The following is a 10,033-nucleotide window of genomic DNA, read 5'->3' as shown; positions in this document are numbered from 1 at the left end:
AGGTCCAGGTGAGCTGGTTCAGTCCATACATCCCAGAAACTGGTGAACACAATGGGCCCTAGGACCCAGAGAACAACTCAGGCACAAAGCCTCCCCCCACTCCCAGCTGCTTCCTGCATCTCAGGCCTTTCTGCGGCCTCTGCCTCCTCCCCCGCCCTCTTCCCCTCCATCCTCTTCCTCCTTTTCCTAATCTCCCACTCTCTCCCCCCTGGCCTGGAAGGGCTGGCAAAGGGAGCCCTCCTACCACTCCACTGCAGGGGTGTGTGTGGGTTTTGTGGGATATTAACGCGTTACCATGTGCAAAAGAGCTCAGAGTACAGCGTGGGGGATGGGGTGTGGGGAAGCCGCCTGGGAACCCTGGATATTGGGATCGGGAGGGGCCAGGAACCGCAGGACTGATCCTGAGGCTGGTGCTAAGGAGGAGGGAAGATCTAGGTTGTGAGCTGGAGCCGGAAGTGAACCCAGACCTCACACTTTCCAAATGCCACCTGCATCTTTGCCCAGCTGCCCAGGAAACTTACCCCTCCCCAGTTTTGCACTTTGGGATGGTGCAGGGTGAAGAAGCCTCCCTCCTAACACTTCTTAGAAGGCCTCTGTCAGGAGCAAGCTTTGGGACTTAGATTTCCAAACTCAAGATTGGGTCTTGAAAACCCCTCCCCACAGGCCCCCCAACCCCAATATAGAAGTCCAGAGAAGACAGAAACCTCACCCAGTTGGGGTTTGGAAGTTTGGACAATGTACTCAGAAGCTCTTGTGTGGATTGGAGGAGGGCGCAGGCCCCTGTGTTCTGCCCAGAATCTCCCACACCCTTGGTGGTAGGTCATCCTAACTGGTCCCAGGCCAAGGGGTCTGTGCCCACGCGTCTGGCCAGGTGGGGAAGCCCCCGGTTTCTGACGGGGGGAGAAGGAGCTGAGAACCAGCTGCTGGACCCAGAGACCCTCGGACTCCTAGCATTTCCGGTAGCAGCTTAGAGCAAACTGGAATTACAGGGGTGCTCTTGGGTCGCCCTCGTCCAAAGGTTTATGACTCTCTGGACAAACCCCTTTAACAGACCCCTCTAGGGGGTTTGGGCTTCAAGAGGGTGGAGCTAGCCAGAGCTTGGGGGACTGAGGCTAATCAGTGGGATTATTATTTCATGGGCTCCTGGTTAGCAGAGCAACACCCCGGCCAGTATTCCCAAAGACGCTTTTATGGAGTAGTAAGTGCTTCACCATCACTTGTTCTCTGGTGTCAGGCACCAAGCTGGCTGGCCTGTGAGATGGCCTGTGAGATGGGTGAAGAATGGGGTCTCGTTGCCTCCATCCCTTCTCTGCCTGTGTGGAGCAGTAATTGCACCTGATAGGAACAAGGAGGGTTTGGGAGGGTTACCATCCAAACTAAAGGCTTTAAATCGAATTTTCATTCATTGGGCTGTCATCTTCACCTACTTCCTCCGGTGAGGAAGCACTCCAGGATAATTTAACCACCCTTTCTCTTTCCTTTGTCTTCATGGAAGAGACTTTGATGGCCAAGTTGCCCGGTGGTCTTTGGATGGAAGTTCCTTCCTTACCTTTGCCTTGGCATAGAGTGGTTGACCTAGGAGCCAGGCTGCCAGGGTTCAAATCTTGGCTTCACTGCTTACTGGCTGTGTGACCTTGGACAAGTCACTTATCCTCCTCTGTGCTCTGGGAGGATAAAAGAAGGCCCAGAAAGAGACGAGAGTGGCTCGGACACAGAAGATAGGGTATGGGGGAGGAGATGCCTTTCCCAGCCTGTGCTAAAAAGGCCAGAGGCTACTTTAGGCAGAGATAATTCACCCCCAACTCTCCTCCTGGTAACTGCTCCCCTGCCACAGCTTTCCCACACACCCCCAAATCTGATTAGGGCCCTTGGGAAGATGCTCTGTTAGGACTCTTTCCCCAAGGCTTGCTAGTTTTAAACACCAGGTGTAACTGCAAAGATGGTGATGAAGGCAGGGAGAGGCCTGATGAGCGATAAGTCCCGAGCCCTCAGCGCCCTGGGCGCAGGCCCGGGCTGGGTGCCAAGGCTGGCTTCTCTTTCCAGCCCTGGGGCCTTGAGACTCAGCTTCTAAAAGCGGTTTTTCCTTGGCCATGGTCATCTAAGCAGAGGCTGGCCCAGACCCTGCGCTTGGATCCTTTTGTGGTGAGCCAGTGGTCCCCACCCAGTTGCTCTCCTTCAAGAGTTGTCCTCTGCCAGGGATTTGGGCTGGTTATAGGATGCTGGGAAGGTATGCTTGTGTGTGTACACCTCAAATCCAGGATGTCAGTGTTGGAGGGGCCTTTAGTGGCCCTTGGCTGACCTCTTCACAGGGAGAATGATGAAAGCTGAAAAGTGACATACTTAGTTTTAGAGGAAACAGACCAGGCTAGGGTTCATGAGGCCTGAATTGAGTCCTAGCTGCACTCATTTGCTGGATGACCGTGGGCTAGTCATGTCCCCTCCCAAAGCCTCAGTTTCCTCAAAAAGCTTAACTTGACTGTCTGTTTCCTGAGCATAGATAACCCTAGGTGTCCCTCACTTTTATGCATGCAGCACAGCAGAACACAGGCCTTGAAGCCAGGCCATCTTTGTTAGAATCCCCAACCTGCCACTCCCCAGTTACGGGGCTTCAACAAATTCCTGCATCTATAAGATGGAGATAATATACCAACTTCATAGAGTTGTTGTGAGGAATAAATGGGTCCTCAATGCATAAGGCACTAAAATGGGGCTCAGAGTGCTGGCTGTTACTGATTGCAGGGTATCCAAGCACATGTGGGGGTGTGTGCCTGCATGCACATGCGGGCAGGTGTGGCTGAGAATGAAACTCAGTGTTTGCATCTCTTTGTGTGTCTTCACAGGACTTTGGGGCTCTCATTTTTTTTAAGGTTCATTATGTGAAATTCTGAAATATAAACACCCCTTGCTTACAGCTTCTCCAAATCTTTGGGGGTCATTCTTGGGATGACCTCTCTTCTCTACTTCCCAAAAGGTTTTTCACTCCTGCCTGTGGGTGCCTCCAGCCCCTCATTGTCCCTGCAGGGAGAGGGGTCCCTTAGGGTCCTCTCACAGCTAGGAGACTGCCTTGCTGCTGGTTCCCTCTGCTCCACCCGGTTTCTTTCTATCACTCTCCACACTTGCTCCAGTGGCTCTTGGAAAGTTCAGATACATCTTGGAGACTGGGGAGGGAGACTCAGTAGGAGGAGTCAGGGTGTGTGTGTGTTGGGGGGCGGGGGAAGGGGTTGGACAGAGGAAAGATTTCTCCAAATCATCAGTTGCTTTAAAAGAAAGCCTATATTTAGCTGGGCTTAGAGGGCCTGTAAATACGTATTTTGCAAGGCAGACAGCCCGTAGCCATGGGAGCTCCAGAGATATGCAGGGAGGTCAAAGAAAAAAAATAATCAGAAAGATTAGGCAATATATTTTGTCATCAGCAGATTCAAAAAACTCTACTGCCTGCTCTCACTGCTCATTTCTGTGTTTTGATGGTTCCTATGTTTCATCTGCTCTCCGGATCTTGTGTAGTGGGTGCCTGAGAAGGAGACTGGCTCTCGGAGACACGTTTTCCTGCCAGCCTTTGCCTCATCTGCCCCGGGTCAGGGGAAACAGCATCCCGCCACCTCCATCCCCACTAGCCCGTCAGGCTCTGCCTGGCGCAGGTACAGCCTCCAGAACACCAGCTCTCAGGTCTCCCACGCTCAGTGCCCAGCACGAAGGTGGCTTTGGGGTGAGGTGTAGGGTGAGAAATCCTGCACTTCAGGGCAGTTCTACTTCAGAGACCTCTTTTTTCTACAAAAATGTTCATTAATTTTTTTTTACTTTTACTTCGAAAAGTTTCTTTAACAGTAAGAGGCCTTCAAAGAATCATGTGACAGAATTTACAAATGCTAGCAATGTGTCATTTTTGCTTTAGGTTTTTACGTATAAAAGAGAATATTCGGCTGGGCCTGGTGACTCACGCCACCCAGTGCTGTAATCCCAGCACTTTGGAAGGCTGAGGGGGGCGGATCATGAGGTCAGGAGATCGAGACCATCCTGGCTAACAGTGAAACCCTGTCTCTACTAAAAATACACAAAAAAATTAGCTGGGCATGGTGGCAGGTGCCTGTAGTCCCAGCTACTCGGGAGGCTGAGGCAGGAGAATGGCGTGAACCCGGAAGGTGGAGCTTGCAGTGAGCCGAGATCACGCCACTGCACTCCAGCCTGGGCAACAGAGCGAGACTCCGTCTCAAAAAATAAAAAAAAAATTCGAGCCCCCCTTTCTTTCTCCCCAGTTCCATTGTCCACCTCCCCCAACACTCACACATTTGGAATACAGCTTTTCTAGACTATAATTTTTGTGTTACTATATTTTAATTGTAGCAGACTAGAGATATAAAATTCACCATTTTGGCTGGGCACGGTGGCTCATGTCTGTAATCCCAGCACTTTGGGAGGCCGAGGCGGGCAGATCACAAGGTCAGGAGATGGAGACCATCCTGGCTAACATGGTGAAACCCTGTCTCTACTAAAAAATAGAAAAAATTAGACGGGCATGGTGGCGGGCACCTGTAGCCCCAGCTACTCAGGGGGCTGAGGCAGGAGAATGGTGTGAACCCGGAAGGCGGAGCTTGCAGTGAGCCAAGATCGTGCCACTGCACTCCAGCCTGGGCGACAGAGCGAGACTCTGTCTCAAAAATAAATAAATTAATTAATTAAATTAAATTAAATTCACCATTTAATGTGTACAGGTCACTGGTATTAAGTACAATCACATTGTTGTGCAACCATCACCACCATCTATCTCTAGAACTTACTTTCATCTTCCAGAGCTGAAACTCCATACCCATATAAGTCCCCATTCCCCTCTTCTGCCTCCCGGGTTCAAGCAATTCTCCTGCCTCAGCCTCCCAAGTAGCTAGTATTACAAGCCCGCGCCACCATGCCAGGCTAATTTTTGTATTTTTAGTAGAGGCGGGGTTTTACCATGTTGGCCAGGCTGGTCTCGAACTCCTGACTTCAGGTAATCTGCCCGCCTCAGCCTCCCAAAGTGCTGGGATTACAGGCATGAGCCACTGTGCCTGGTCTAGAATTATGTATTTTAAAAATGTATGTAACAAGGGCAGGTACAGTGGCTCATGCCTATAATCCCAGCATTTTGGGAGGCTGAGCGGGAGGATCACTTGAGGCCAGGATTCCAAGCCCAGCCTGGGCAACATGGCAAGACCACGTCTCTACAAAAAAATAAAAAATTAGTCAGATGTGGTGGTGCACCTATAGTCCTGACTACTCAGGAGACTGAAGTGGGAGAATCACTTGAGCCCAGGAGTTTCAGGCTGCAGTGAGCTATGACTGTGCTTCTGCACTCCAGCCTGGGTGACAGAGCAAGACCCTGAAAAAAAAAAATTATGCAATGGCCATCATACTATGTGTATCATTTTTCCAGTCAACATGTTTTTTCACAATGTAGCCGCATTTGTTCATTTGATTTGTTCATTTTAACTTCTGTTTATTATTTTATCAGAAGAATAAGCCACAATATACTTATCAATTGGGTGTTTAGGTCGTCTCTATGTTTTGTTATTATTGCTATTTATTTATTTTTGAGATGGAGTCTTGCTCTGCTGCTCAGGCTGGAGTACAATGGTGCAATCTTGGCTCACTGCAACCTCCGCCTCCCAGGTTCAAGCGATTCTCCTACCTCAGCCTCCCGAGTAGCAGGGATTACAGGCATACGCCAGTGCGCCCGGCTAATTTTTGTATTTTTAGCAGAGACAGGGTTTCACCATGTTGGCCAGGCTGGTCTCAAACTCCTGAGTTCAAGTGATCTGCCCGCCTCGGCTTCCCAAAGTGCTGGGGATTACAGGCATGAGCCATTGCGCCGGGCCTGTTTTGCTATTATATAAACAGGGCTTCAATGAACATGCTTGGACTTTTCTCTGAACCTATTATTAGGGCATATACTTAGAAAGCTAGGATTGTTGGGCAGGCACACTTTGAAGTTGACTAGTACTGCCAAACTGCTCTCTACAGCGTCTGAACCAATTGATCCTCTCACCACCAGCATTTGTACAAGACATCCTGTTTTACCACATCCTTGCCAACTTTTGCTCTTGTTAGACTTATGTTTGCCAATCTGATAGGCATGAAGTGGCATCTCACTTGAAGCTGCATTCCCTGCCTATGAGGTTGAGCATCTTACTCTCATTGACCATGTGGGTTTCCTCTAGGAAAATAACTTATGTTCATATCCTTTGCTATGCTATTGTAGTTTTCGGTGCAAGTTACAACAGAAAGCCCAACTAGAAGGGGTTTAAGCAAAAAGGAACGTTTATTAGCTCACATAACAAGAAGTCCTGGGGGTGGTTAATTCAGAGGCCCCGCTGTGACATCAAAGACCAGGTTCTTTTTGTCTTTTTCCAACACCCTCTCATTGTGTTGATTTGCCTCTTAGACTGGCCCCCTCATGGTCCCAAGATGGCTGCCTCAACTCTCTTGTGCAGACAACAACGTCAGAGACAGAAGAAACTGGATGCTTTCTTATTAGTCTCTTTCCCAGGGGTCCCCACCAGGAGACCTTCCAGAATTGCATAAACGTTCACACCTAAACCAATCATTGACCAGAGGAACTAAATTATCATGCTATATTAAGACCAATCATCATTCACCTGATGGGGTTGAGGAAGGCCGAGCCTCCCAAAAAGCCCAAACCCCTGAATCAGAATGGGGTTCTGATTATCAAGGAAGAAAGAAGGGATGCTGTTTGGAGTGGCACAAAAAATGTCTGTCCTTACTACTTGATGAGTACCTTGAAAGAAAAAAATAGGCCAGGTTTGGTGGCTCACACCTGTAATCTTGGCATTTTGGGAGGCCAAGGTGGGAAGATTGCTTGAGCCCAGGAGTTTCAGACAAGGCTGAGCAACATGGTGAGACCCCATCTCTACCAAATATATATATATATTTATATATATAATATATGCTATATATGTATATATAATATGTTATATATAATATATATGATATATAATATATGTGTTATATATAATATATGATATATCATATATAACATATAACATATATGATATATCATATATGTTTTATGTGTGTGTTATATATAATATGTTATATATGATATATATGTTATATATGTTATGTTATATATATGTTATATATATGTTTTTCATATATATATATATTAGCCGGGCATGGTGGCATGTGCCTGTAGTTACAGCTGCTTGGGAGGCTGATGTAGAAAGATCACTTGAGCCTGGAGGGGCAGAGGTTGCAGTGAGCCGAGGTTGTGTCACTGCATTCCAGCCTGGGCGACAGAGCAAGACCCTGTTTAAAAAAAAAAAAAAGAAGAAGAAATAAAAATAAAATAAAAGTTCTGTCTGTTCCATATTGATTCCTAGGAGGTTTTTTTTTTCTTTTTTTTTTTAGATGGAGTTTTGCTCTTGTTGCCCAGGCTACAGTGGGATGGCGCAATCTTGGCTCACTGCAACCTCTGCCTCCCAGGTTCAAGCAATTCTCCTGCCTCAGCCTCCCAAGTAGCTAGGATTACAGGTGTGCGCCACCACACCCAGCTAATTTTGTATATTCCTAGGAGGTCTTTATATTCTGAATGCTAACCCTTTATCTGTTGTGAATGCTGTCACCATTGCCACCCAGGCTGCTCCTTGTCTCTTAACTTTGTTCGTAATATCATTTTCATAGCAGAGGGCTTTTGGGGGGTAATGTAATAAAAATTGGTTGATCTTTTCTGCGTGTGACTCTTGTCTAAGAAATGCTTTCCTACCCTTAGGTCTCCTACATTTTCTCCTAATTATTTCAAAGTTTTGTTTTTCACTTTTAGGTCTTTAATCCATCTGGAATTCATATTTATGGATGGTGTGAAGATTTTTCAGAGGAAAAGCCAATTGTCACAACACGTTTTATTGAAGTCTATTCTCTCTCACTGAGTTGCAGTGCCGCCACTATCATAAATCACATTCCCACATATACTTGGATCTGTTTCTGGGCACTCTATTCTATTGATCCCTTTGTCTAGCCCGGCACCAATACCACATTGTTTTAATTATTATCGCTTTCAGAAAAGTCTTGGTATTTGTTAGGGCCAGGTCTCTTTCCTTATTCTTTTTCAGAACTGTCTACTTTTTTCTTGGGTCTTTGCTCTTCTCTATGAATTTTAGAATCAGTTTGCCTAGCTCTGTGAAAAATCCTGTTGGGATATTTATTGGACCTGCAATGAATCAACAGATTAACGTGGAGAGAATCATCTTCATAACATTGAGGCAACTCATACTTAACCTAATACTTCTCTACGGCTCTCCATTTATTACTATTGTAGCCTATGTTTTACTTCCTAAATATCTTGCAATGTGTTTTGTACTTTTTTTCTGGGTTCTGTACAATTTTAATTTTATTGTGAATGACTTCTTTTTGAAAGATACTATAATTTCTAATAAACTATTGCTAGTGCATAGAAACACTGCTGAATTTTGTAGGGTTTTTTGTATTTGGATGTTGACTTTGTCCAGCATGACTTCACTTAATCACTCTAATAATATGCCCGTAGAATCTCCTGATTTTCCATATAAATAATCATGCTGTCTACAGAAGATGTCAGAGACTTTTGCCTCTTATTTTCCTAACCCTTCTTTTTTTAAATTTTTTTTGAGACGGAGTCTCGCTGTGTCACCCAGGCTGGAGTGCTATGGCATGATCTCAACTCACTGCAACCTCTGCCTCCCAGGTTCAAGAGATTCTCCTCCCTCAGCCTCCTGATTAGCTGGGATTACAGGTGCCCACCACCACGCCCGGCTAATTATTTTTAGTAGAGACGGGGTTTCACCATGTTGGCCAGGCTGGTCTGGAACTCCTGATCTCGTGATCTACCCACCTCGGCCTCCCAAAGTGCTGGGATTACAGGCGTGAGCCGCCGTGCCTGGCCTTATTTTCCTAATCCTTCTATCAGTGAATGGTGGCTTCTAAATCTGACCTCTTCCAGCTCTTGGGCTGTGCCTGTGGGCTGGCCCTGGGCAGCTATTACCTTGCACTGTCAGTTATAAATAAATAAAACACCCTTACTTTCTCCAGAGCTTTACAGTTTGCAAAGCACTTTCGCTTCCATTATCTCATTGATCCTTCTTACCCCCACTTGATGGAATGGGAGTGTCTGGGTGGAAACGGCCCAGGGCTCCGTGTCCAGCGATCCAGCTGTGCAGGCATAGTGCCGAGGCACCTTGGACAGTCCCTCCTCTTCTCTCGTTCTGCTGTAAGCTAACGTTTGGCCGGGAATGGTCTCTGGCGTTCCAACTCATGTGTGATAGATTTGGGCGGTCAGAGGCTCACGGAACCCTTTGAGGGCTGAAATCCACCGATAAAAAGGCGGGGGATTCTGGGTACATTTAGGTCTCCAGGCTGGTATCCCAAAATGTCTGGGGGGATATGGAAATGTCCTTGGAAGTCGGAGGCTTGATAGGGTGGAGGTGGAACGGGGAAGAGATCATTATGTCCAGCCCCCTGCCTCCGTGCGGGTTCTCCTCCCCTGTAGATTAGAGCGTCTTCTGGGTCGGGAAGGGGAGGACGAGATGGAGCTTGTGGCCTTGGGTTCCCTCCTGCGTCGCCCCCTGTAACTGCGTCCCCCAGCACGCACTGCTGACGCGCATCCCCAGCCCGGGGCGGTGCGCTCCGCAGGCATCCCGCCCCCGACTCCCGCTCCGTCCCAACATCGCGCAGGCGCAAGACCGGGCTGGCGCCAGCGAACGCGCCCTCTCGTGGCGGACTGGACAGGTCGCAGTCTTTGTTGTTGCGCCGGAGGCGGCGAACGGGACAGGGGAGAAAGATGTGGGTGGAGTCTGGGAGGCAGATGCGAGAATCAGATCACAATGACGAGAAGCCCTTTCCTTTGTGCCTCATGGCAACGTATAGATGCAGATAAAGAAAACACGGCCTCAGACCTCAAGAGACTTAGAGACAGGTGCGCAGAGACTGAAGCTGAATGAGACACACTGGACAGCATTCATTCGTTCATTCAGCAAACATTCAGTGGGATGGGGAGATACAGGGACAAAGG

The sequence above is a fragment of the Symphalangus syndactylus genome, chromosome 20 (assembly GCF_028878055.3).
Source record: "Symphalangus syndactylus isolate Jambi chromosome 20, NHGRI_mSymSyn1-v2.1_pri, whole genome shotgun sequence".
In the NCBI taxonomy this organism is placed as follows: Eukaryota; Metazoa; Chordata; class Mammalia; order Primates; family Hylobatidae; genus Symphalangus; species Symphalangus syndactylus.
This window is presented reverse-complemented; position numbering follows the sequence as displayed.